Here is a 23,975-nt window from a genome sequence, read left to right as displayed (position 1 = left end):
TGCTCTTTCATCAGTTGGACAACCCCTTGATACAGGATAGGTAGAGGTGCGCGGCTCAGGGTCCCCACCGGTCCGCTGAGTGCTGGGCTCACCGACAGGTCAGGAAGCAGGTAGCATAGAGCGGGGTCAGTATGACTGGCACAGAGGCCGGCTCGTCAACAGAAAACACATGTGAAGTCCGGTATAATAATACAATGGCCGCCGTGTGATTTGCCGCCATTAAACCGACCAGACACATTTATCCGCGCCTCTCGTGATGCTGACGGACCTGCTCACAGTCTCTGCTCTCACCAAGTCTTTTGTTTGAATTTGGCGCACATACCAGAAAGATTCCCTGATGTGTGCGGTGAGCGTAAACCTACGGCATATCCAGCTGTACAAGTCGGCCGATGGCCCCCATGGTCAGGCCACGTATCTCTGTGATGGGCTTGTGCATCAGGGCTGCGGCCTCAGCCAACGTTCTGACCCCTCCATTGTTCTACACGGCGACTCTCTAGCTCCGCCCCCTCCTTAATGGCTCCCGTGTAATAATTAGCGATAGCCTATTACTGTAATGGTCATATAAGGCTCCATATATATGACTGACTTTGGGATTTGGCGTTGGTCCATCTCTGCGGATCCCACAGTATAGAGCGGTGATCTACCCGCTCTACAGCAGATCTGCGCCGCACGCTCGCTGAGCCGGACGGACGCACTCTTGGCGGGCGTCAGGTCAATGGTTGCCTGTGACATTGGCGGTGTTCACTGCTGCGCTGGGATTGTGCGCTGCGTGGAATACGTAACCCAAGACTGTATTCACACCGCCGTTATAAGCGCATGCAGTTTGGTCGCAGTTTGTTTCGTTTTTTGATGCGGTTGTGTCTTTTATGCAGCAAATAATGCATCAAAACCGTGCGTGGCTTCTACCTGCACCGCACCCTCCCTGCCTGAGGACAGCCGGAGGGCGCTCTCACACGTGTGCTTGTAGGAACGCTGTTTTTTAACGCTGCGTTGACCTGTGTTTTTACAGTATTTGACTGCGTTCGCAGCGATAATAGCTGATAACGCCAGAACTGAAAAAAACGCAGTCGAAAACACATTACCGCGTAACACCGCGTTTTCTCAGTGCCAAAAACGCACCCCAGTCATTTCGATGGGCAAAGCACCGCGTTTTAAAATGCAGAAACGCATGAAAATCGAACAGACGGCGCTTGGAAAACGCAGCCTTCAAACACTGTATGTTACCGCTTGTCGGATAAGTCCGACGTCTGCTTCTCATCAACAAGACATGATGGAGCCGTGTGATACGCGGACGGCACACGGCCGCAGATACCCCGGCGCGCCGCAGGCGTTCTGTTGTACTGCGTAAATACGGACGTGTATCCGCCAGTTAGAAATAAATACAAGGAATGCAAAAAAGGGGGCAAAAAACGACAAAATCATCGCATGTTGCCTATTTACAGCCGGGAAAAGTACGGCCGTACGAATACGCAGATACATTGATGTCCGCGATGTATTACGGTACGCAAAAGTCGGGGAAAAATGGAGTAAAAATACGCTCGACTGAAAGGGACTTCAGGCGAATGCAGACAGCTGGGTGATGTTGTGCGGCGGACCACGGGGGTCCTCATCTCGCCCGGCAGACGCATGAACACTGGGTGATGTGGTTCTCCTGTGAAGTCTTCTAGGCTATATACCGCAATGGCGTGCTGCATGTGACAGACATTATGGCGCATGGCGAGAAACAGGAGCCTACGAATGAGGCCTAATGTGTAGGGCAGACCGCCCGCCCGCTGCATCTCCCGTCGGAGGAAGCCATGTTGGTGTTGAACCTCTGGGATCTTTGCTTTGCTTGGAGATGGCTGGTACCGCGGCTCACCCACTATATAATGTATGTGGCGGGCGGCGGGCGCAGACACACGGGGACACGACTCATTTGTAGGCACTGCCCCATTTCCACGGCGTCCATGCATGTTACATGCGGCTTTGCAGCGTATGAGCAGTTTGGCGCCCGTCCTGCGTCTGTACGTCATCCGTTTCTGAAGAAAGCTAAAAAACCGCAGGAAGGCCGGCGTGACGTACGCCGCCACCGAACACTGGGTGCGCAAGAAAATACCGCGGACACAGACGTTAATACCGTATGCTTTTAATGCATCCATACAATTTAACAGAATTTAAGAATATCGGCCGTGAACGCCGTCTAAGTAGGGGAAGCCGCCATTGTTTTTGATGCAACGCACCGGTCCGTATAACATAACGCAGGCTGAATACGTGAATGGGTTCGCACTCCGCGCTCGGCCTTCTTCACAAGACCGTCTCTGCGCACGTAAAATAAACTGGCGCTGAACAGAGGACAGAGCGCGTGGCTTCACCGGCGCACTTCGCAGAATAGAGTAGGACTGGACGCTCTACTCTCCTGCGTCCCCACAGAAGTCTATGGGCGCCGGAGAACGCGGTAAACACGGTGCAAAACCTGGGGAGGAGAACGTATCGGGGCCTCACTGGGCTAATTAGCGGTTTTATCCACAGGAAGGGTGTCAGGCGGACGTGTGAAGCGGCCCTCAGTGCGCAAAAACACGCTGCGGGCGGCCATCTTAGCGTATACGGGCGTGTGATGAAGTCCTAAGAAATAGACTGAATTCTGACAGAAAATATGGCCGTGTGAATCACATATCTGATCTCCATCCCATCTACTAGTATATACCATCTGTAGATATATATCAGCCATGTATATAATGGCATATCCTCCCCCGTATCCTCGGCATACTTCACATATTACATGCCCTAAAATGGAGGGCGCCTGATATAAGGCAGCTCTGTAGAGTCTGAGGTAATTCTGTCCTATCTCTGCCCCCCGAGCCGCAGGAGCAGAGCGGTGAGGCAGGGCTGTATCTGAACTTCACCTCCGTCTCTTCCCGCCCGCCATCTTTCCCGCCCTTCCTCCCCTCACGGACAAGATGGCGGCGGCCGCCTGCTTTGCGCAGTCATTAGTAATCATCTCTGCAGCTCATTACGGCGGGTTTCTCTCAGAGGTTCAGTTTATTATTTTTTTCATCCCGCCGCTCTTGGAGGCTCCCCGTAGCGGGACTATATAATGGCGGAGATGAGAGGACAGGACGGACGTGACTGAGTGCAGACTAGTGGGAGCCCTAAGGAAGCGGCTCTGTGTGGCGACTGAGAGGAATGTCGAGAGCAAATGGCCGGCGGAGATTCTTTGCTGCTGGGGCAGTACAATACAGCAGCCAATCAGATCGCGCTCCGTAAATAAGCTGCAGCCTGATTGGTTGCCGTGCGTCACCTATCTGCTGCTATGTGGAAGAGGCAGCTGCGCGCGTGACACGCTAGTGAGGCGGTTGCCCATAGCAACCGAGCAGGCTGCCTTGTAAACAAGAGCTGTGATGGCTGCTGCCCTCGTTGTGCTTCCTCAGCTGTTTTGTGGGTGAAGCCTGCAGGCTCTTAAAGGGGAAGTGACACAGATTAACCACTTCAGTCCCAGAGATTTACCACTTTTTTTTATCTTCATTATCTCTGTTTTTTGGTCGCTGGCTTCCAGGATACGTTTTTCATTTTCCTTCTGACCCCGCCGTGTGGCGCGTGGTTTTCGTTTTTTGCAGGAAAAGTTCTGTTTTCTAAGGGTACCATTTAATGGACTTTAAAAACTTAAAAAAACTTTAAGTGGAGAAAAATAAAAAATGCCTTGTTATCATTTTGGTGGGTTTAGTTATTACAGTGCAGTAATCTTTGTCGCACGGGTCATATAACAACACCACGTTAAGGCGGGGGTCACACGGGGCGCATTTCCTTTGGAATTTCCGTGCCGAGATTCACTGCAGCAAATCCACCTGCGGCCGCTGACCCCGGAATTGGCCGGCCACGTGAATGAGATTTGTCAAAAATCCCATCCACACGGGGCGGCGAGTCTGTCGCGGCAAAGCAAGCGCTGCGGCGCAGATTCCCAGGACGCAGCATGTCTTCTTTTTTTTTTGCTGCGGCCGCGCTCCTCTATGTAAGCGCCGGCCGCAATGGAAAAGCATGCAGCCAAGCCCCTCCACAACACCCGCAGACAAGTACCGCAGGTTTTCAAGCTGCGCTTTCCTTGCGGGAATCTCGCGGTTTTTCGCTGTGGCAAAACCGTGAGATTTCCACCGGGATTCTGCGCCGCGGGCCGCGGCCTCACAGCGTTCTTTAAAATGTACCCACTGATCACACTGCAGGGGTGCTGACGGGGTACGGGATGCGGTGCCCCGCTCATGCCCACTGAGTATGTATAGAGCACTCCGGATCTCTCCACAGCGTTTTACCCATTTTGCAGCCATAGGCACTGCCGGCAGGGACCTCGTATGGCGCTGCGCACGTATCACACGGACATGCGCGGTGTGCCTTCTTTTTTTTTTTCAATCCCCCGCTGTGTTTCAGAGAGGGGATCTGTATGGACAAAGTATCATCCGCAGCCCATAGAAGTGTATGGGGCTCTCGCTGCGTGGTGCGCAGAAAAATAGAGCCTGCTGCGATTTATTTCTCTTGCGGATCACTACGCAGCGTCTGCACGCCGCTGCGCACGGATCAATGAAAGTCCGCTGACCCCATTCACTGCGTACCACGCGTCTGTGCAACGTGAGCTGACAACACTCGTGGACATGAGCCCTAACTCTGATCGCCGCGGTTCCCAGCAGCTGTCAATCGGAATCTGTGGAGCCCTGACAGCAGGAAGCCTTCAGAGGAGCTGAGGGGGTGCGTCACATAGTATGACATCAACTGCTGATATGCGGCTGATTCCCAGTCAAAATCTGCAACAACGGTACAGATTTTGACTGTTTTATTAGATGCAGAATTTGCTGCGGAAATTTCTGCTGCGGACATTCCAAAGCATTTCTGCCACATGTAAACATACCCTAAGCTTAAGATACGCTGCCACGTACAGATTGGCGCCAGTAGTAATAGTGACACCCCCCCCCCCCCCCCAGAGTAGCCCCAGCAATAATAGTGACCCCCCACAGCGGCCCTAGCATTAATGGTGTCACCTCACAGTAGCCCCAGCAATGATAGTGCCCCCACACAGTGGCTCCAGCAATGACAGAACCCTCCACACAGTAGTCCCAGCAATAATAGTGCCCCCCACAGTAGCTCCAGCAATAATAGTGTCCCCTTACAGTAGTCCTAGCAATAATAGTGACCCCCCACAGTAGCCCCAGCAATGATAGTGCCCCACACACAGTAGCCTCAGCAAGGACAGTGACCCCACTTGTTCCCTTTGAAAATAATGGGCAATATCGCTCAAAAAATAGGGCATGTTGTGATTTTTCTCCTGGACTGAGTCTGAGATAAGAGCTGTTGGCTCATAGACTTGAGATAAACATTGTCAGGTTTCCCTCAGTTGTCAGATGTTTTGCTATTGATAGCCTAATCTTAGAATATACCATCAGTATCAGATTGGTGGAGGTCTGACTCTTGGCATTCCTGAACAGTGATGTGTTCTCTTCATTGTTAATTTGGTACAGCTTTGAGTGTTCACTAGAATGAGACTGAGCTGCAGTACCAAGCCCAGCCACTAAAATATATATGGAGCTGTGTCTAGTAAACAATGAAGGAGGCGCAGCTCTCCATGGAGTGTTACACCCTCTTCAATCAAGTGATTGCCTGCTGTGCTAGGAATTAGACACCCACCGATCTGATAATGGATGGCTCCATAAAGATAGGCCATGAATATCAAAGTCCCGAAAGCCAAGTAATTGTACATGCCGGTGACCCATCAACCAATCCAGATTTCAAAGTATGGTGATCATCCTCCTCAGAATCGTGGTGGAACCCAGACCTTAAAAATATGAGCATCTGGCCTTAATTTACCCTAAACCACTTTAAAGTGATGCACATACGTGAGCAATAGGCGAAGATTCATAACAAAAAATTGCTCAAATTAGGAAAACACATGGCCTGTGGACTAACCAACTGAAGGCGACCGCTTTGTGGTTTACACATCCCCCCCATTGTTAACTCTAATTACCAAATGGTAATTTCTTACAACCCTACTGTGTGATGTCAATCAGGCGAGGTCAGTGACAAATTGGTATTGTGGTGGGAATTTTTGGAGGTTTTAGCGGGTTTTTATAGGCCACTTTTTTGGCTAAAAATAAGTTACCAGCATAATATAACCAACATTTCCCTGATCCATGAGCTAACTATAAAAGCAATTACTATTCTGAGCATTTACTATTGAGGACCTCTTCTCAGGATGTTATTATTGGTTGATCAGTGGGGATCTGCTAGGGATCACCGCCGATCAGCTGATCCTGGGGCATCGGTGGTTAGAACCAGAAGTGTAACAGATGCCTTCACTCCCATTGAACTCAATGTTTACAATGCCTCCTGTTACACATCCAGCTCTGACTACTGTGAGGAGCCAGAAGAGTAATAGGAGACATTACTTCTAGCCCTGACTACCGATGCAGACTTTCAGCCTCGCTGTACTTACAGCAGGCCAGAGGATCAGCTGATTGCTGAAGATCCTGGGCAGCAGATCCTGACTGATCAGCTATTGATCATCTATCCTGAGGGTAGATCATCAATAGTATATGACCAGAATATCCCTTTAGTGATTGCCCATATGCCTTCTTACGGCGGTCACTAGTGGGCTTTATTCTGATGTAGCGCCGCATCATAAAAAAAATGTTATGGCTATTTTTCTGATCTGATGCTGCATCAGAGTACTGGCATGGATCTCCAGTGCCGGTAGGAGTGGTGACCCGGGTGTCTGGTGACAGCCTGGAACCTGTTCTAACAGCGGGGATCAGAGAAACCACGATCCCCATTGTTTAACCCTGTACATGCTGCGGTAAATACAGCTGTAGCATGTGGAAGGCTGACGGAGGGAAGGGTCTCTGTCTGTCACCCGTCAGAACCCCATGATGTGATCATGAGGTCCCGATGGGTTGCTACGGCATGAAGATGGCTTCCGGGTCTGCCATCTGTGGTGGCCTATGTGGTTCAGCCTCAGTAATACACTGCTATGTTGAATCCAATATAATATAGACCAGTACAATACACTGAAATATAGCAGCGTATTGTACAAATCATCAAACTAAGTGACATTCACGGCCCATGAGGGGATAAATATAAAAAGGGTAAAAAATTAAAAAATAACCACACTTTCCCCCTATACTATGTAAAAAAAACAAATGTCACAAACTTGGTAAGGTCGTGTTTGCAATGACCCACGGAAAAAAGGCAATAGCTTAATGTAAATTTAAATGACATGAAAAAAATTAATTAAATTATCGCAAAAATAGCTATTTTTGTAAATCACATCTCACAAAAAATGGAATCAAAAAGTCGTATGGATCAGCCAATGGTACCAACGAAAAGTTCAATTCTTCCCACAAAAAAGAAAACTTAAAACGCATCGTGGAGGCAAAAAACCCAGAATGTTCGGGGTCATGGAATGCGACAAAACGGAAAGATGCAGCTTTTTTAGAAAAATGTGAAAAAGTAGCAAGATAGTAAATAAAACGACATAAAGTTGGTATTGATGTAATCGTACTGAACCCCCGAACCAAAATAACGTCTTATTAATACCGCAGAGTGAAGATGTGGAAATAAGAAATCCGATTACTGATCTTGTTCATTTTGCTTCTGGAAAAAAAACTTAATAAAAAGTGTTCAAAATGTTATTTTCCCAAAAATGGAATCAATAAAAACTGGAGCTGCAAAAACGAAAGGCGCTCAGAGCTCCACTGATGGAAGGATAACAATGCGGGGGCGTCACAGAGGCAAATCTTAAGAACAAGTGTACAAAAATAGGAAAACATTAAAAAACACTGTATAAACTTGGTGTCTCGGGAATCGGGCCGACCAGAGAATGACGTCATCACGCCGTATAAACTTGGTATCTCGGGAATCGGGCCGACCAGAGAATGACGTCATCACGCCGTATAAACTTGGTATCTCGGGAATCGGGCCGACCAGAGAATGACGTCATCACGCCGTATAAACTTGGTATCTCGGGAATCGGGCCGACCAGAGAATGACGTCATCACGCCGTATAAACTTGGTATCTCGGGAATCGGGCCGACCAGAGAATGACGTCATCACGCCGTATAAACTTGGTATCTCGGGAATCGGGCCGACCAGAGAATGACGTCATCACGCCGTATAAACTTGGTATCTCGGGAATCGGGCCGACCAGAGAATGACGTCATCACGCTGTATAAACTTGGTATCTCGGGAATCGGGCCGACCAGAGAATGACGTCATCACGCCGTATAAACTTGGTATCTCGGGAATCGGGCCGACCAGAGAATGACGTCATCACGCCGTTTATTCGGCACGCTCAGCGCTGGAAAAATGAAATTTAAAAAGCAATGGTGGGATCTCTTTTTTTTCACAATCCTCCCCCCCAAAAAATTAACAAAAATTATACAATACATGATATGTACCCCAAAATGTTGTCCTTAGGTAATACAAGCCTTCATGTGGCTGCACCGACAGAAAAAATAAAAAGTTGTGCCTCTAGATATGTGATGACAAAAAAAATAAAAAATGACTTGCTTATTAGGACAATAAATGGGCCGGCCACTAAAGGGTTAAGATTATGCAGCTTTTTTCTCTCCCGGGTCCGGCCGTGTTACACGGGGACAGTATTTCTGCGTTGTGGTATTTGGCATATACGCAGGTATGATGCTCACTGGTTATTAGTCGGCGCTTTAATGCAATATATGACAGCATGAAAAAAAGAAAAAGTCAAAAAATACAAAAAATTGGTGACAAAAAATTATAGAAAAACAAAACTTAATTACAGAAAAAATGGGGATAAAACCAACATTGTTTCTTTGGGTCCTATTAATTCAACCAGATCCAGACAATCCATAGCGGCTGCGATCTGTAGAGCGTGCGGCTGCGATCTGTAGAGCCTACAGCTGCGTTCGTTTGAGTGGTTTCACACATAAAGTACCAGTTTTTGGACAAACCGTGTTTTTTTGTCTTCTGTTCTTTTTTATTTTTTTTTTTACCCATTACAGCCAGATATTAGCTGTAGCTAGAATCAAATAGGCGAGAATCGGGCGCGAGTTTCATGTGTTGCGAGATGCACAACAGTCGCGCAAATATGAACTCCATTATTTTAACCCCTTAATGACACGGCCTATTTTGGGCTTAAGGACGCAACGATTTTTGGCGGATTTCCATCTCCATTTTTTAAAAGCCATGACTTTTTTATTTTTCCGTTGACGCGGCCGTATGAGGGCTTGTTTTTCGCGTGGCGAGCTGTAGTTTTTGATGGTGCCATTTTTGGGTACATTGACCATATTGTAAAACTTTTATTATTTTTTTATTGATAACAGGGAGAGAAAACGCATCAATTCTGCCATATTTTTTTTGTACAGCGTTAATCACGCAGCATAAATGACACAATACATTTTTTCTGTGGTACGGTTACAATGATACCAAAATTCTTATATTTTTTTTAGGTTTTTGTACTTTTCTGCAATAAAAACCCTTTTTTTGGAAATTTTTTTTTTCTCTAAAATCACTGCATTCAAAGTCCTGTAACTTTTTTATTTTCCCATGGACGGCGCTCTGCGAGGCCTTGTTTTTTGTGTGGTGAACTGTAGTTTTTATTGATACCATTTTGGGGTACATTGACCATATTGTAAAACTTTTATTATTTTTTTTATAATTGCAGGAAGAGAAAACGCATTAATTCTGCCATAGATGTTTTGGTTTTTTTACAGCATTATTCACGCAGCATAAATGACACAATGCACTTTTTCTGCGGGTCGGTACGGTTACAACGATACCAAAATTCTCATATTTTTTCTAGGTTTTTCCACTTTTCTGCAATAAAAACCCTTTTTTTGGAAATCTTTTTTTTTTCTAAATCACTGCATTCAAAGTCCTATAACTTTTTTATTTTTCCACGGACGGAGCTCTGTGAGGGCTGATTTTCTGCGAAACGAGTGCTGTCGTTTTTATTGGTACCATTTTGGGGTACATACAGCTTTTTTGATCACTTTATGGTGTTTTTTTGGGAGGTAAAATGCTAAAATTTAGCATTTTGCCTCCGTTTTTTAGCATTTTTTAAAGCTTTTTACGTTTATTGTACTCGTCGTTACGGACACAACGATACCAAATATGTGGGATTTTTTATGTTAATATGAGAAAAAGCACAAAAAGGGGTTTTATTACATTTTTTTTTACATTTTCATTTTTTGTACATTATTTTTATCTTTTTTTACACCATTTGTGTCCCTCTGGGGGACTTACACTGCAGCACTGATGATCGCTATGATAAGGCATTGCAGGACTTCTCTCCTGCAATGCCTTATCACTTGTTATAGCGATCATAAGCACTGGTAATACAGGACGCCTGTAGGTGGCTTACTGTTACCGTGGCAAGCAGCTGGGCTCTCTACGATTACATCGCACAAGCCCGATGACGTCATAGAGGGAGCGCGTTCCCTCTGTGAACCCTTCCGATGCCGCGATCTACATAGATTGTTTCAGGAAAGTGGTTAACAGTGGGAGCGCATTTCCAATGCACCCTCGCTGTTGCAGCGGGCAGCCGGCTCCTGCTGCCGGATAGCACAAAATCTCTTATGATCTCGCACTATCCACATGACGTAGGGGTACGTCCAGTTGCGGGAAGTACCCTGCTGCCATGATGTATCCCTAAGTCATGTGGGGGGAAGGGGTTAAATAAAGTTATTCACATGACCGATTTTTTTTCCCTTCACAGTGATACTGCGATGTTAAAAATCGCAGCATGTCCCATCTTTTGACGTTTCCTGGGAACGCCTCGCACATTGTTTTCAACAGGACCTTTATAGACATCCCGAGCCGCGCTCATGCTGTGTGAGGGGCGATGTGACACGTGAGAAGTGAAGCAAACCCCCCTTACATCGGCGTGTAAAGCACACCTTGGCGAGCGCGATATCGGCCCGAGAAAAACCGCTCACGTGAATCCGGCCTCAGTCATTTGGAAGCTTTGAGATGAATGTCTTTTTCTTGGTGTTTCTCCTCACTTTTGGTGCATTTTTGGGGCCATGATTTTTTGTTTTCTCTTTTCAAAAGGCTGCAATCTCCAGGTGTGACTTTTTTTCAGGCGTTTTTCGATAGACTTCTCAAAAGGAAATAAAAAAGCAAGAAAAATATCCACCCAAAAAAAAAACACATGAAAATCAGGGCAAAAAGAAGCTCAAAAATAGGCCACCAAAAGTGTTTGCAGGAAGCTTAAACACGAAGGGGTCGATTGATTCTTCACCAGAAGTCACAGTTTTGGCACATGCGACAAAACTGCAACTTTTTGATCCATGCCATGACACTTTTTCAAAAAGTGGGTGGGGTCCAGCTCTAGGAGGCGTGGCCACACGCAGCAGTCACATATGCTAAACTATTTCTTTTTTTATACTTTTTTTAGTCTTGAGCATGCGATCTTTTGATTACTTCTATGATATTCTCTTGCTTGCCTATTACTGACAAGCAGCCTATTAGGCCCTGCTCTGAGGCAGATCGCTCTGAGCACTGTGTAGTGGCCGGCACTTGTAACTGCAGGTGTAGTTGTCATTAAAATCAATGGTAGCTGCACCTACACTTACACGCATCATGACACAGGGGTTGGAACAGCGGCGTCCACTCTGCACCCCTATGTATTGTGGTACTGACAGCGGGTCAGCTGATTGGCCGGGGTCCTGAGCGGCCGACTCTGACCCATCAACTATTGATGACCTATCCTGAGGATAGCTCATCCGTAGTATTTGCATGGAAACCCCCTTTAAGGAATCTCAGCTCGAGGATATATCTGCTTTACAGGTTGACAGTCACATGGTCTCATCAGTTCCCCGTGAATCCCAGGTACTTTCCATGGCATGTTAGTCCATTTCATTGCACATCATAAATAAGTTAATATACAGGCATATGAAGAAGTAAGGACCCCCCCCCCCTCCCTGTAAAGGATATTATATTTACCATATCGTGATTTGATGTTTGTTCTAACGGCATTTATGAACCAAAACAATTGACTTTGACGTAATTTATTAACCAAAAAATTCTCGGATGTGAGAAATAAGTAGACCCTATGCTATAGTGCTTGATATTACACCCCTCGGGGGATACAACCCCAGCATGTGTTACTTATAACTATCTACCAGTCGGCAACATCAAATGGGAAGATTTTTTTCCCACTTCTCCATAGAGAATATTTGGCAGCAGTTTGAGTCACATAAAGCTACATTCACACCACTGGGCTTCCATTAGGGTTTCCATTTTCCTGCTTCGTTAACCCCTTAATGGTGCAGTCCTTTTTTTTTTGTTTCTTTTTCCTTCCTCTTTGGAAAAAAAACACAATTATTTTCTGCCGCCGTCTTCTGACAGCCGTAATGTTTTTTAGTTTTCCGTTGATTTAGTAGTTTCTATTGGTACCGTTGTGCAGTTCACATGACTTTTTGATAGATTTCTATAAAATATTTTCTGGCTTGGTGACCAAAAATGTGCAATTCTGGCATTGTGTATTTATTTTTTTGACGACATTCACCTTAATGCGTTACTTTGATTGATCAGACTTTTATGGATGCAGCGTTACCAAGTATGTTTCTGGGGGGTTATTTTGATTTTAGAAACTTTTATTACCGGTTATCTTTTCTAATAGTTAATAAAACTTTTCTTTTGCTCATATTTAATATTTTTGGCTCCCATAAGCTACTTGAACCTACAATCATAGGATGGCTCATACAGTATACCGCAATACCATAGAATTGCATTATATCATGTTCTGACTGGCAGTCAATCAAAACGTGTTAGGCAGGGGCATTGCTCAGGACATTTAATTTACAGCAGCATTTAAAGGCCACGACCAGCATGGCTGTTGTCAGCTGTCAAAGACAGCCAGCACCTGCCACGTATGGAGCAGGATTGGCTCCGTACAAACTCCGCACGCCCTGGACGTATCTGAACACTTTGGGTCATGAAGGGGTAAAGGGAACAAGAAAACAGAACACTGCCCAAACAGATCCGTCTTATGATGGAATCGAATGGCACTGAATGTTCTCCATTGACTATAATGAGGTCCGTCTGCTGCTTTTATGCCTGCCGGCATTTCCCCGGGTGAAGTAGCCAGATTTCTGCGCTATTTTGTCTGGAATTCTCGGCTGGGTCTGTGCAGAAATGTAATAATAGTTCAATATGTTTCCTAAAATCACTTCGTATTTTGACTTTTGACATTTTGATCAGTGATATTTATTTCGCCTTTTAGAAGGGCGGAAAAAAACTGTAAGTGTCCGACTGGCTGATGTGATCTTCTGCTCATGATGCATAATTTATGGCGCTCTGCTTACTGAGGCCTTCGTGGCGTCTTGGAATTGAACAATTGTCTATTTAATTCAGATGTCCCGACTTACAATTAGAGCCGCAAATCAGCACTTATCTGTTTGTAGAGAAAATTAGTATTTTTCTTGCCAGGACTGAATATTTTTTTCACACAAAACTCTGTAAAAACACATCCCGTACCCGGAGCACACAGGGAGATCTGTACCGAATGAGAAGTGTGCCCGGCAGATGCCAAGATGAAGGTAGACAAATGAGAAGTAGAAAACAGAATGGCCACTTTATCAGGGACTCCAATTAGTCGCTCGTTGGACCTCCTTTGGCCTTCAGAATGCAGCGATTCGTCGTGGTCGTGGATTACATAGTATGTTAGGCTGAAGGGGGACAATCTTCATCTGGTTCAGCCTGTTTCCACCCCCTCTTGTTGATCCAGAGGAAGGCAAAAAAAAACAATGAGGCAGAAGCCAATTTACCCAGATTCCTTCCCGACTCCATAATGGCAGTCAGAAAGATCCCTGGAGCAACACTCTTCAGAGAAGGTTCCTTCTTGACTCCAAGTCCGGCAGTCTGAAGATCCCAGGATCAGCAACCCCACTGGTTATTTAATGTCTACATCCTGTAATGTCAAGGGGCTCTAGAAGGGCATCGAGTCCCTCTTAAACTCCTCTATGGATTTTACCATCATCACGTGATGAAATTGTTCTGCAGGCATATCGGCCCCTGCGAACAGGACGCTTATTGTACTTGATGCAATTTAGATGTAGGTGCTGAGATGTTCTGAAGGGGTCATCAATTCATGCTGCTTGCGCCAAATTCTGACCTCCTATCAGCAACTGAAGTCTGGATCCATCTGACCAGGGGATGTTTTTGTGCTGCTCATTACTCTGATTTTTTGCTTTGTTTTGCCCACTAGAGTGCCGCCTTTCTGTTCTCTTAGCAATGGTGCTGGAACTGGTCGTCTGATTTTATAGCTCATCCATGCTAAGGAACGGTGAGTTGTGCATTTAGACACGTTAGTTCGAGCACCAGTGTTGTATTCGGCTGTATTCTCCTTCACTGTGCACTGCCTGTTCATGAGAATAATTCTTGACATCCTCCTCTGACCCCTTTACAAGTGGAAATCAAGCATACACAAGAAATGTCTGCTGCTATCATACACAGACACTACTTGTGGTGAAGCATCAAGTCTTTGGAAACGTCCGAGGCCGAGCAATCTAATTTCGTGACAGATCATGCGTAAGAAGAGCGCCGTTGCGTTTTTAGGGCAAAGGCTAAAGGAGTGACCACACATGCTCAGCCATTAGCACAGCACCACATAGACGGATCGTTAAAGTGGGCAGCAGAAGTATCAAGAGGGGGCGCCAACAACTCTTCTGCAAACTGTTACTTCCTACCTAATTAAATATACCTGTATTGGTGGCAGAACCCCTTTAAGGTAGGGAGCATGGTGGCAAGTTAAAATCGTAGCCCCTCCCAGATGCATTTCTACACGAGCCTCGTAGGCCTTGCAGTTTTTGTATCCATGTGAAATATGAGGGAATGCGTGCGGGTCTGGCCGGCCTGCAGCGCTGTGTCACTTTTCATAAGGGCTCTGACGGTTTAACGACTCGAGGTCTGGAAGACGGGAATCATTGAATTCTGGGTTTTCATTTGAAGGGTAACCATTACACTGACCCTACAGCTGTTAGTAATTGAGGGAACCATGTAAAGAGACATAATTGGGGCCCGCATCATATGGATCTCTGTACGGCGCCATGTGTTCCATGTGCACAATATTAGGACACGCAGGAGTTCGCGGTTTAGGTACAATACTTTATCATATGTTGTTCCCTTTGAAACTTGAGTATTAAGTGAAGACTAACTCTAACCGTGACAGTGCTGTGCGCACCATAGGGATGTCCGAGCTGCTTCAGTAGATAACTTGCTGCAAGTAGGCTAAAGGTGCCGCGAACAAAAATATCCAACCCCTCAAAAAAGTTTTTTTTTTTAAAGTTTACAAACTTTTGCTTGGATTACAGCTTGAAACATCATATTAGGAGGTTGTAGTTTTGCTTGAGTCCCAAGTGTCACTTTGGTCTGTGCAGCGTACTGCATTACAGCTCTGTACGGAGTGGGGCCTTAATAATGGGCACATAAGCCTCATTCACACGGGCGATGCGTTTTTATGTTGGCCATATTACGGACGAAAATCGCATGAATGAAGAATAGCTGTGATTGAGTCCGAGATTAATTAGCGATTTCTCGTCCATTCACACGGGCGCATCGCGTGAAAAATACGCTGCAGCGCGGGATGCAGTTAGTCGCCAGAAATCCTCGTAATGATTTCTGAAGCTTAAATAGAGTCAGCTGTTGTCTTTCCCGAGCGCTGGACACAGGTATGCTTCCCCCCCTCCCTTTTTTAGGCTCCCATAGCAGTCTATGGGAGCTTCCAGAGCTTTTCGTCAAAAGGAAGGGCAAGACCTATATTTTGATGTAACGTGAAAAAACGATTTGAGGTGCGATTTTTTTTTTTCACATGCCTGACAATCGCCCATGTGAATGAATGCATTGGAATCCAATGCCTCACATGGTGTGAGGCATGTGTGAATGAGGCCCAGGAGTTCGTGCCTCCAACTTTCTGAAGAGACATGCAGAGGTTTTTTCTGTTGGACTCCTAATGAAAAAAACTGGTGCCTCTTTCCTTCAGACAGCATATGTTGATGATTTGCTCCCCTAGAAGTACTGTGCCATATGACAGCATACTAAGCTCTAATATCTGCCTGTATTGGTGTGCGAGAGGCATATTGTCCCTAAATGTGTTTTGTTATTGATACCCTCACAGTAAATGTCTAAACTCATTATTGTCCACAGAATACATTTTTAATATAAAGTGTTGCTTGCATATGTGTTCCCTCCCTTGGCAGAAGCAACCATGGCTGCAAGAACAGCTTGACTGTTCCTGTTACTCCCATAGCCTTTGAATGGAGTGGCGGCACATGTGCCCTACCACCTCTCCATTCAAGGTCCTCCCTGCCGCCCCCATGAAGTAATATTAGTCCCCTATCCAGTAAATAGATGATAAATATTTTTGGCCACTTTAACCCTTTCCAATCCAATTTGTATCCTGGTTTTCCTAGGGGGCTTACTCTTTTTCTGCTGTTACACAACAGCCCCATCTGCTGGCTAAAGCCAGTACTGTATGAGGTGACACGTTGGATAGGCTCCGACAGCAGAGAGGCTGGCAATAAACAGTAAGAGAACCCAGACGGACGTCTACCAACATCGGAGCTGTACAGCCTTAAATCATAATGTCTTTAGACATCAGACACTGGATTGAAAAGGGTTAAAGGAAGTCTGACTTCTACAAGGCCCTGTATACTGTATAGCCTATAACATGTAGAAACTTTTTGCCAAGTTGGATGTATTTTATATCAGTCTCCCTTCAAGTACTGATCATAATCGTGTCAACTGTTATCACAAACTAATATTCTGCCTGAGGCGCTCGTATTGTTGGCCCGCCATTACATCTTCTCCAGTCTGTATAACCACTAATTTATTGTTCCTTCAGATCAAGAGAGCCTGGATATACCGCAGTGCTATATCGAGAAGATTTACATTGAGTCCTGGCCTAGTTGGAACCTACCATAAAGCAAATTTGGTAAAACATGAAAATTGATCACCCAAACCAAAAGGCGGCCAGGTGAGTATATTATAGTACAAGGACAGATGTAGTGCTGCATTCTCCAACCCACAAATAGGCCAGAAATCCCAATATGGATGCATATTAGGGCGCCTCAGCAATTCTTCCAAATATTCCACCCTAGTGCTTCCCTTCCTTGTGATGACAATACCTCCAAAACCAACCAAATTTATAACTGCAAGACCATTCTCTGGGCACCCAAATATAGGACCGTTGTACATGGCTCGATGATCGGGCAAGGACGTTCTTAGGCAGGTTAGTTTGCTGCATCATTGGGCTGTGTGAAAGTGCCGCCGATCACCCAACAAATGAGCGAATACTCCTTCATTACGTGAGCTTATCTTTTATGCAGCACAAAAAATGGTGCCATTGGCACATCTTCCCCTAGGAATGGAGGATGTGATATTGACAATGTTAAAGCTCTATGGGGAACAGTCGATCATTTGAACCATTGTTCGTCCCCCATATAGCCGGTCCATGTAAAGGTATAGTGCCCGTACTCACCAGCGCTAACTGACCGTGAGCATGTCTCTCACCTATATTAGTTTGTCCATCCAGTATCTGTAGTTGGTGGATGAGCAATCATTACTAGGATGGTTTGCCCCATACTGCTATCACTGCTATCACCCTATTGATGGATACTGTTCATATTTCCTCACCCGACATTCCAGTTTGTCCCAAAGATATTCAGTAGGTTCAGGTTGGGACTCTGTGCAGCCGGTCCAATCGTGGAACATTCATATCCTCAAACCAATGTAAAACAGCATTGGATTAGTACCAAGCTGCGTTGTCTTGTTGGAAGTATGGCCGACCATTCCCAGAGTATTACCACATTGTCAGCATCACATTATTGTCCAGAATGTCAGGGTCACCTCCATGTTCATGGTTGTTGCCACTAAAACCAACGGATAGAGACCATGCCATGTAAAACATCCCCAGACCATAAGGGAACCTCCACCGTACTTAAATGTTGGCACAACACACTCCTGCACACCCAGGTATGTCCACCTGATGTGAAGATGGAGTTGTGCCATTTGTCACTCCATAGAACGATCTTCCATTGCTCAACAGTACAATGATGATGCTATTTGCACCATTGTGGATGGGCCGATACATTGCACTTCATGATGGGCAGCTTGTGTGCAGCAGCATATCCCGTATATCCAATAGCGCGCATTTCTCATCACAAACTATGGCTGACACCTCCAAGGGTCTGCATCTTATGTAGCATGGTTTAGGACAGGTCACTTGCTAATGAGACAAGATCCATTCTACTGATGGGGTGGCAAATACTTTTGGTAGGATAGCATAGTATAGAACATTACAGCTACAGCGTCCCCCACTGTGATGCCCATGAAGACCTACTAATCTAATCCCTGGTTACCTACATTTGAATCCCAAGTGATGGGATGCAGTTGGGAAATGCCCCTGAAATGACCCAGAAGCACAATTTTAATGAAAATTAGCACAGACTCCACCCGTTTTGTGACCAAATTCATGGAACAGTCCCAAGAAAATCGGGACTGTTGACAAGACTCCAGCATAATTGAACTGTAAGAACGTTATGGGTTATGAGACAAATGAATCGAAAGACTAGAAGGATTGGGTCTGTGTATAAAACAGTATTAAGTCTATTTGCAATGTTCCTTCTCATTTGTAAATCCCATGTTATAAAACCAAAAACATTTCAATGAAAGGAGAATGTTTTTGTACAATATTTCTGAGCCGGGAAAAGTTTCAGAGTTCAGCATACCTCCACGCATGTAACCTTCTACATGGGACCAGTTTCCTTCCTTCCTAAACTCACGCAGTTTGAGGCTGGTGAAAAACAAGGACAAGAGTGGTGATGCCCTTTTCGTCAACTCCAGACAAAAACAAGACAGTGCCAAGATGTCCATAAATTTATTACATGTTTTCACATAACTCTCTTTCCACCTCTTTAGCAGTCATATTTTCCATGGAGTTTATCAGAAGTCGGTAAGTTTGGGCGCCATCAAAGTGGAACATTCCTGTTTGTCCCTCAAGCATTTTTTAAGGAACCGATTGGAAGATTTAGGATCAAAGATAAAACCAAAGCAAGGCCATAAGTATATGGACTACGGAGCATGTGATAACCTGAACATTTGATTTACTGGGTTAGTAAGTTAAACTGATTGTGCATATGACAGAAAAGTCAGGATTGGCTGATGATGTGATAGAGAACCTTGTAGTCAGATCAGATAACAGGAAGGATGACAGTAGGAGAGAAGGAGCGTTGTGATCATGTGATAGGCAGTGACCTGTCCACTTTTGAGAGCGCTAAAGAATGTTAGGAGATGAGTCTGTTAATGTTTTGAAAGTCATTGACTTAAGAGTCCTTTGATACACTTCAATATGATCCCCCTGAAGAGTGCCAATTAACAAGATCGGCGCTAGTTTAACTGGCCTTCACACAGGCCAATTCAGAAAATATGGAGTACAAACAATTGTTCATTCCCCATTCACTTTCATCATTGTTGGCAGCACATCTCCCGTTTACATGGGGAGGCGTGCTGCCAACAACAAAGACTTTTGGTGCCCTATGAAAGATGAGATCACCTGACAGTAGAGCTTTAGCTCATTTTTTTAGTGCTCAGCGGCACCTTCACAGCGGCAGGTTTGATCAAGTGAATACCCCACATACTTTTTTTTTTTACAAATTTGAGCCGGTTTCATGCTGATCAGAAAATTGGTGGCGATTTTTGTAATGTAAGTAAATTGCAAATGGCTGTTTTTTTGATGCTACAGGCAATTAAGCTTTAGGTCATATGTCCCATAAAACCTCTTTAACCGGGTTATCCCAAGAAAAATTGCTGAGGGCCCCACCACTGGAACCCTACCGATTACTAGGACATTGGTCTGTTTCAGAGGAGTTTTACTGGAGCAGTGGTCATACATGCGCACTGCCGATCCATTCTAAGCCTGTAGGACTGGTGGAGATGGCAGAGTACAGTGCTTGGCTATCTCTCAATAGCTGCTAAACTACTTTTGCGTAAACCTGCTCCATCCTAAGAAAAGTATTCTGAGGGTCCTTTGGCAAATACATCTTCTTTTAGTGATAAATCCCCAACTACTGGTGAGTCACAATATCATTTTAGACCCTGAGTCCAGTGGACCAATCTGACCCTTGTTTACTCCAAAGTCTATGGTTGCAGCGTGTAATCTTATTCAATGTCTATTACATAGATACATGCACCCCTTGGATATCATACATGAGAAATTCCTTAAGCTTTTGAACTGTTTATTTCTTCCCCTCCCTCCCTTTACATACCCTTGTCCATCTTGTCTTACTGTGTTTTCACCAGACGTATCATTTTTGTGGTGCCACCCTTAAATGTGACAGTGTTGGTGTGGTAGGCCTTCCATCCCATCTGTTCTTATTTAACCAAGTTATATGTTTGTATTTTTGAAAACGCAATAAAAATGATTGAAAGTTTTTTTAAAAGTTATCGGCGTTGCAGAACTTTTTGACTGCAGTTTGTGCTCCATTCCAACAAGTCTGCTAACAGCTTCCTGTCCTGGTCCAAGTACAAAAATAGAGAGGTAACGTGTCACTCACGATGGTAACGATGAACATTCATTTCCAGAAGAAGGAGCTTTACAGCAAGAATGTTTTTGCCTTCTTTGTAAAGACCAGACTCTAACTTTGCCAGGGGCCAGAATGCAAACTAGACGGAGATGTTACAAAGAGAATTTAGAAGCCAGTGCAGCAACACGATCAGCGAAGATACAGACTGTGCTGGGAATGTGTCCAGAGCCATGAGCAAAACGGAGGAAAGGAGGCCAGCTGCAGCCAAAATAGCTGATGTATCGCAGGACCTGGAGCTGCTTGGCTCTCCTATGTGAGATGAGGAACACAGGAAAAGAACTACCTAGCTACTGGATCAAGACTGAAGCTCAGTTTTTGTTCTTAACATAAATGTAATAAATTATGTACAAGATATCGTTGTATGTATAACTCCCGTGACATCAGCTCCTGACTATGTATGGTCATGCATGAGAAGGACTGGAAGAGGCAGCTGAAGAAATAGGAAATTGATCCAATGTCAACCTTCCACTTTCATCAATGTCCATAGTTGTTAGCTTACCAAGTATTCTTAAAGGGAAACTGTCATCACCTTCTGGCCCCATAAACTACGTCATGTGTGCACGCCTACTTTATGGGGGGCAGAGTGCTGAGTACCCAATGAGTAGGAAACACAACTCCCCGTTGACTCACCTTTGAGCCCCATAATGTATTTTATGGGGTTCATGGATGATGACAGGTTCCCTTCAAGGCGTACTCCACTTAAACCCTAATCTTTGTCTGGAATTAAATAAGAACTATGGTGCTGTTTGGATTAAGGTGACCAAATACACTATCATATGTACTGTTTATTGGCTGAACCCAACCAATATACTGTCAGGTCCAGCTGGTCACTTACAGTAACGCATATGGTGGCTTCTTGACTCTCCCCAACAGCAGAACTAAGGGTAGATAATGATCATTCAGTTGGATTTCAACTGCCTGATCCTTTTGTTATCAGGGAGCTATCAGGTAAGCTGCTATATCCCCTCTCTACATTTAGAACACATACGTGCTCAGCCCAGTATGCATATATATTGGGGTGTCCAGCGAGATAGCTGTCAGTCAATCCGGTGTTTGTCAGACAGTTTCCTAATGCGTATGGCCATTGGCCACCCATATTCCTCACTAATTTATCCTATGAGTTCAGTCCTGGTTCATATGCATTATTAGGGCATATAGATGTCATAGAATGGGCTCTTCTGTGTGGGACCAACTTCTATCTGCAGACTCAAGAGTTAACTTTGAATAGGAATCACAAACCTTTGTACAGCAATACCACAGACACCCGCAGCCTTCCTTGGGGATGAGAGATGGTCTTCATAGGTTTTAACTATCCAACAGGTCTTTATTTAGAGAAGAGCTTGTCCACATGAAGAACATTGTAATAACACAAAAATGTTAAGTAACTTGTACACAAACATTTGGAAATTATTTAGATTTGGTCTAAACAAAAAGGAAAAAGTGAGAAGTTATTGTTGGAGATTTGAAGGGAAAGAAAGAAAACGTGAACAAGACTCCACATGGGCCCTCAAGATTGCTGTATCTGGATGGCCTATTAGATCATTCAGTACCTCGAAGGAAAAGTGTCATACTCTAGTAAGTTCATCTGAGATCTTTGTCTGCAAGGTGAGACTAATGAAGGATAGGTGAAGTTTGATGCTACTGTCCTTAGACCATTCAAGTATAGAGACCACCAGTGGGCTTAGTTTCTCAAAAGTGTCAAAGGATAAGTGGGGTATCTCATTATTCATTTATGGCTCTCGGCCTGTGCCATCAAGGAAATTGAGGCACTAATAGTTGACCAAACATCAAGGGCATTATATTTGAGCTTTAATAAACTATTTGACTTTGCATATGCTTACATTGCAATCATTCTTTGGTGTCCTTACATTTGCACATAATCTCTCAGAGTCTGGTATTGTTTTGGCACACAAAGTCTTGTAGACATGGCAGATGGGAATTGTGCCGAGGAACCAAACCATGACGTTGGGGAACGGATAAGAAAAAGCAGTCACTAAGTCAGTTTAGGGTGCTGGTTATAGAAGACCTTTACCCTTGCCCTTTTTTGTTGAGGTTCCTAATCATCTGGCAAATCAAAAATGCACCATAATCCTTGGCCTATAAACATTTGGGGGTAACTTTAGGTAGCTGAAACATGAATAACGTCACCCAGTACCTTCACGGAACAGTATTTTACGCTAGTAAGTCCACCTGAGACCTTTTCCTGCAAAGTAAAGACTATTGAAGGAGAGGTGAAGTTTGATGTAACTCTCTTTGTCCAGAGACCAGTCCAGTAGGCTTGAGGGCTCTCTCCCACGAGCGTACATCGGCCGGCTGTTTTCACGGCTGGCCAATATATACTGTGATTTGATGCATCGGATTCCAATGCATCGGATCACATGGCCATATTCCTGAGACGTAAAAGCACCCGGCCGGCCAATATAGTGACGGTCATTTTTACGTCGGGCCCAAAAGATAGTCCTGGAATCATCTTTTGGGCCGGAATACGTTGGCCACTGCATGGCCTCCTATGGAAGCCCATGGCAGCGTCCGGAGGTGGGAGGGAGTCTAGCAGCATGGCTGCTAAACTCCCTCCCTCTGCTCTCCTCTACCCCGTGCAGGCTCACCTCTGCTCTCCTCTCGTTCTTTGCAATGGGCGGGGCGGAGCTAAGTGTCTTCCCGTCCTGCCTCCTCCCATTGCTGGCTGCGGACAAGGGGCAGGTTGTGGGTGGAGCCAAGCTCCCGCCCTCTCCCTGCCCCTTGTCCATAGCCATCAATGGGAGGAGGCGGGACAGGCTGGCACTTAGCTCCGCCCCCTCCCATTGCAGGGAGTAGAGCAGAGGTGAGCTCGTGATGGGGAGGGCGGGAAAAGGGGCAACGGCACGGGGACCTCGGCACATATGCGCCGGGGTCCATGCCATGTGGGCGGGTGCACAAACGTTAGATTTGTGCATCCGTTCACGACCTTGTATGCCCCAGATGATAGCATATTTTGGCCAGCCGTGAAAACGCCGGCCGTGGGAAAGAGCCCTTACTGTGTCAGGAGGTAAGTAGGAATCTCAGGGATCATGTATGGCTCTCAGCCTGAGTCATCAAGGAAATCAAAGCCTTATTGGTTATAAAAAAGGTCAAGTTCAATACTTGAGCCTTACCAGACCATGTGACAATGCGTATGCTTACATTGCAATCTTTGGTGTCCTTATATTTGCACATAATGTCCTAAAGCTTAGAACCAGGTATTATTTGGATTAAAAAAAGTCTTTGCCAAGGTGCCAAACCAAAACATCAGAGATCAGATAAAAAGGTCTTCACAAAGCCGATTGAGGGTGTTGGTTGTAGGAAACCTCTAACCTTGTTTTTTGTTGTTGAGGTTTCCAGTAATCCTGGACATCAAAAATACTCCATAATCTTTGGCCCATAACC

At 45.2% G+C, this 23,975-nt stretch overlaps 1 long non-coding RNA gene across 2 annotated transcripts in view; it reads left to right on the top strand.

Moving 5' to 3' along the window:
* LOC136610985 (uncharacterized) overlaps positions 1-22,403 on the top strand; it is a 28,659-nt gene extending 6,256 nt beyond the window's left edge. For both annotated transcript variants that reach the window (XR_010790206.1, XR_010790205.1), the window contains one exon: positions 16,835-22,403. This is a non-coding gene — a long non-coding RNA (uncharacterized lncRNA). The remainder of the gene's footprint in view (positions 1-16,834) is intronic.
* The last annotated feature ends 1,572 nt before the right edge of the window (positions 22,404-23,975 follow it).

Source organism: Eleutherodactylus coqui, chromosome 2 (assembly GCF_035609145.1).
Source record: "Eleutherodactylus coqui strain aEleCoq1 chromosome 2, aEleCoq1.hap1, whole genome shotgun sequence".
NCBI classification, from domain to species: Eukaryota; Metazoa; Chordata; class Amphibia; order Anura; family Eleutherodactylidae; genus Eleutherodactylus; species Eleutherodactylus coqui.
Note: the sequence above shows the minus strand (reverse complement) of the source record. Positions and strands in the feature narration are given on the sequence as shown.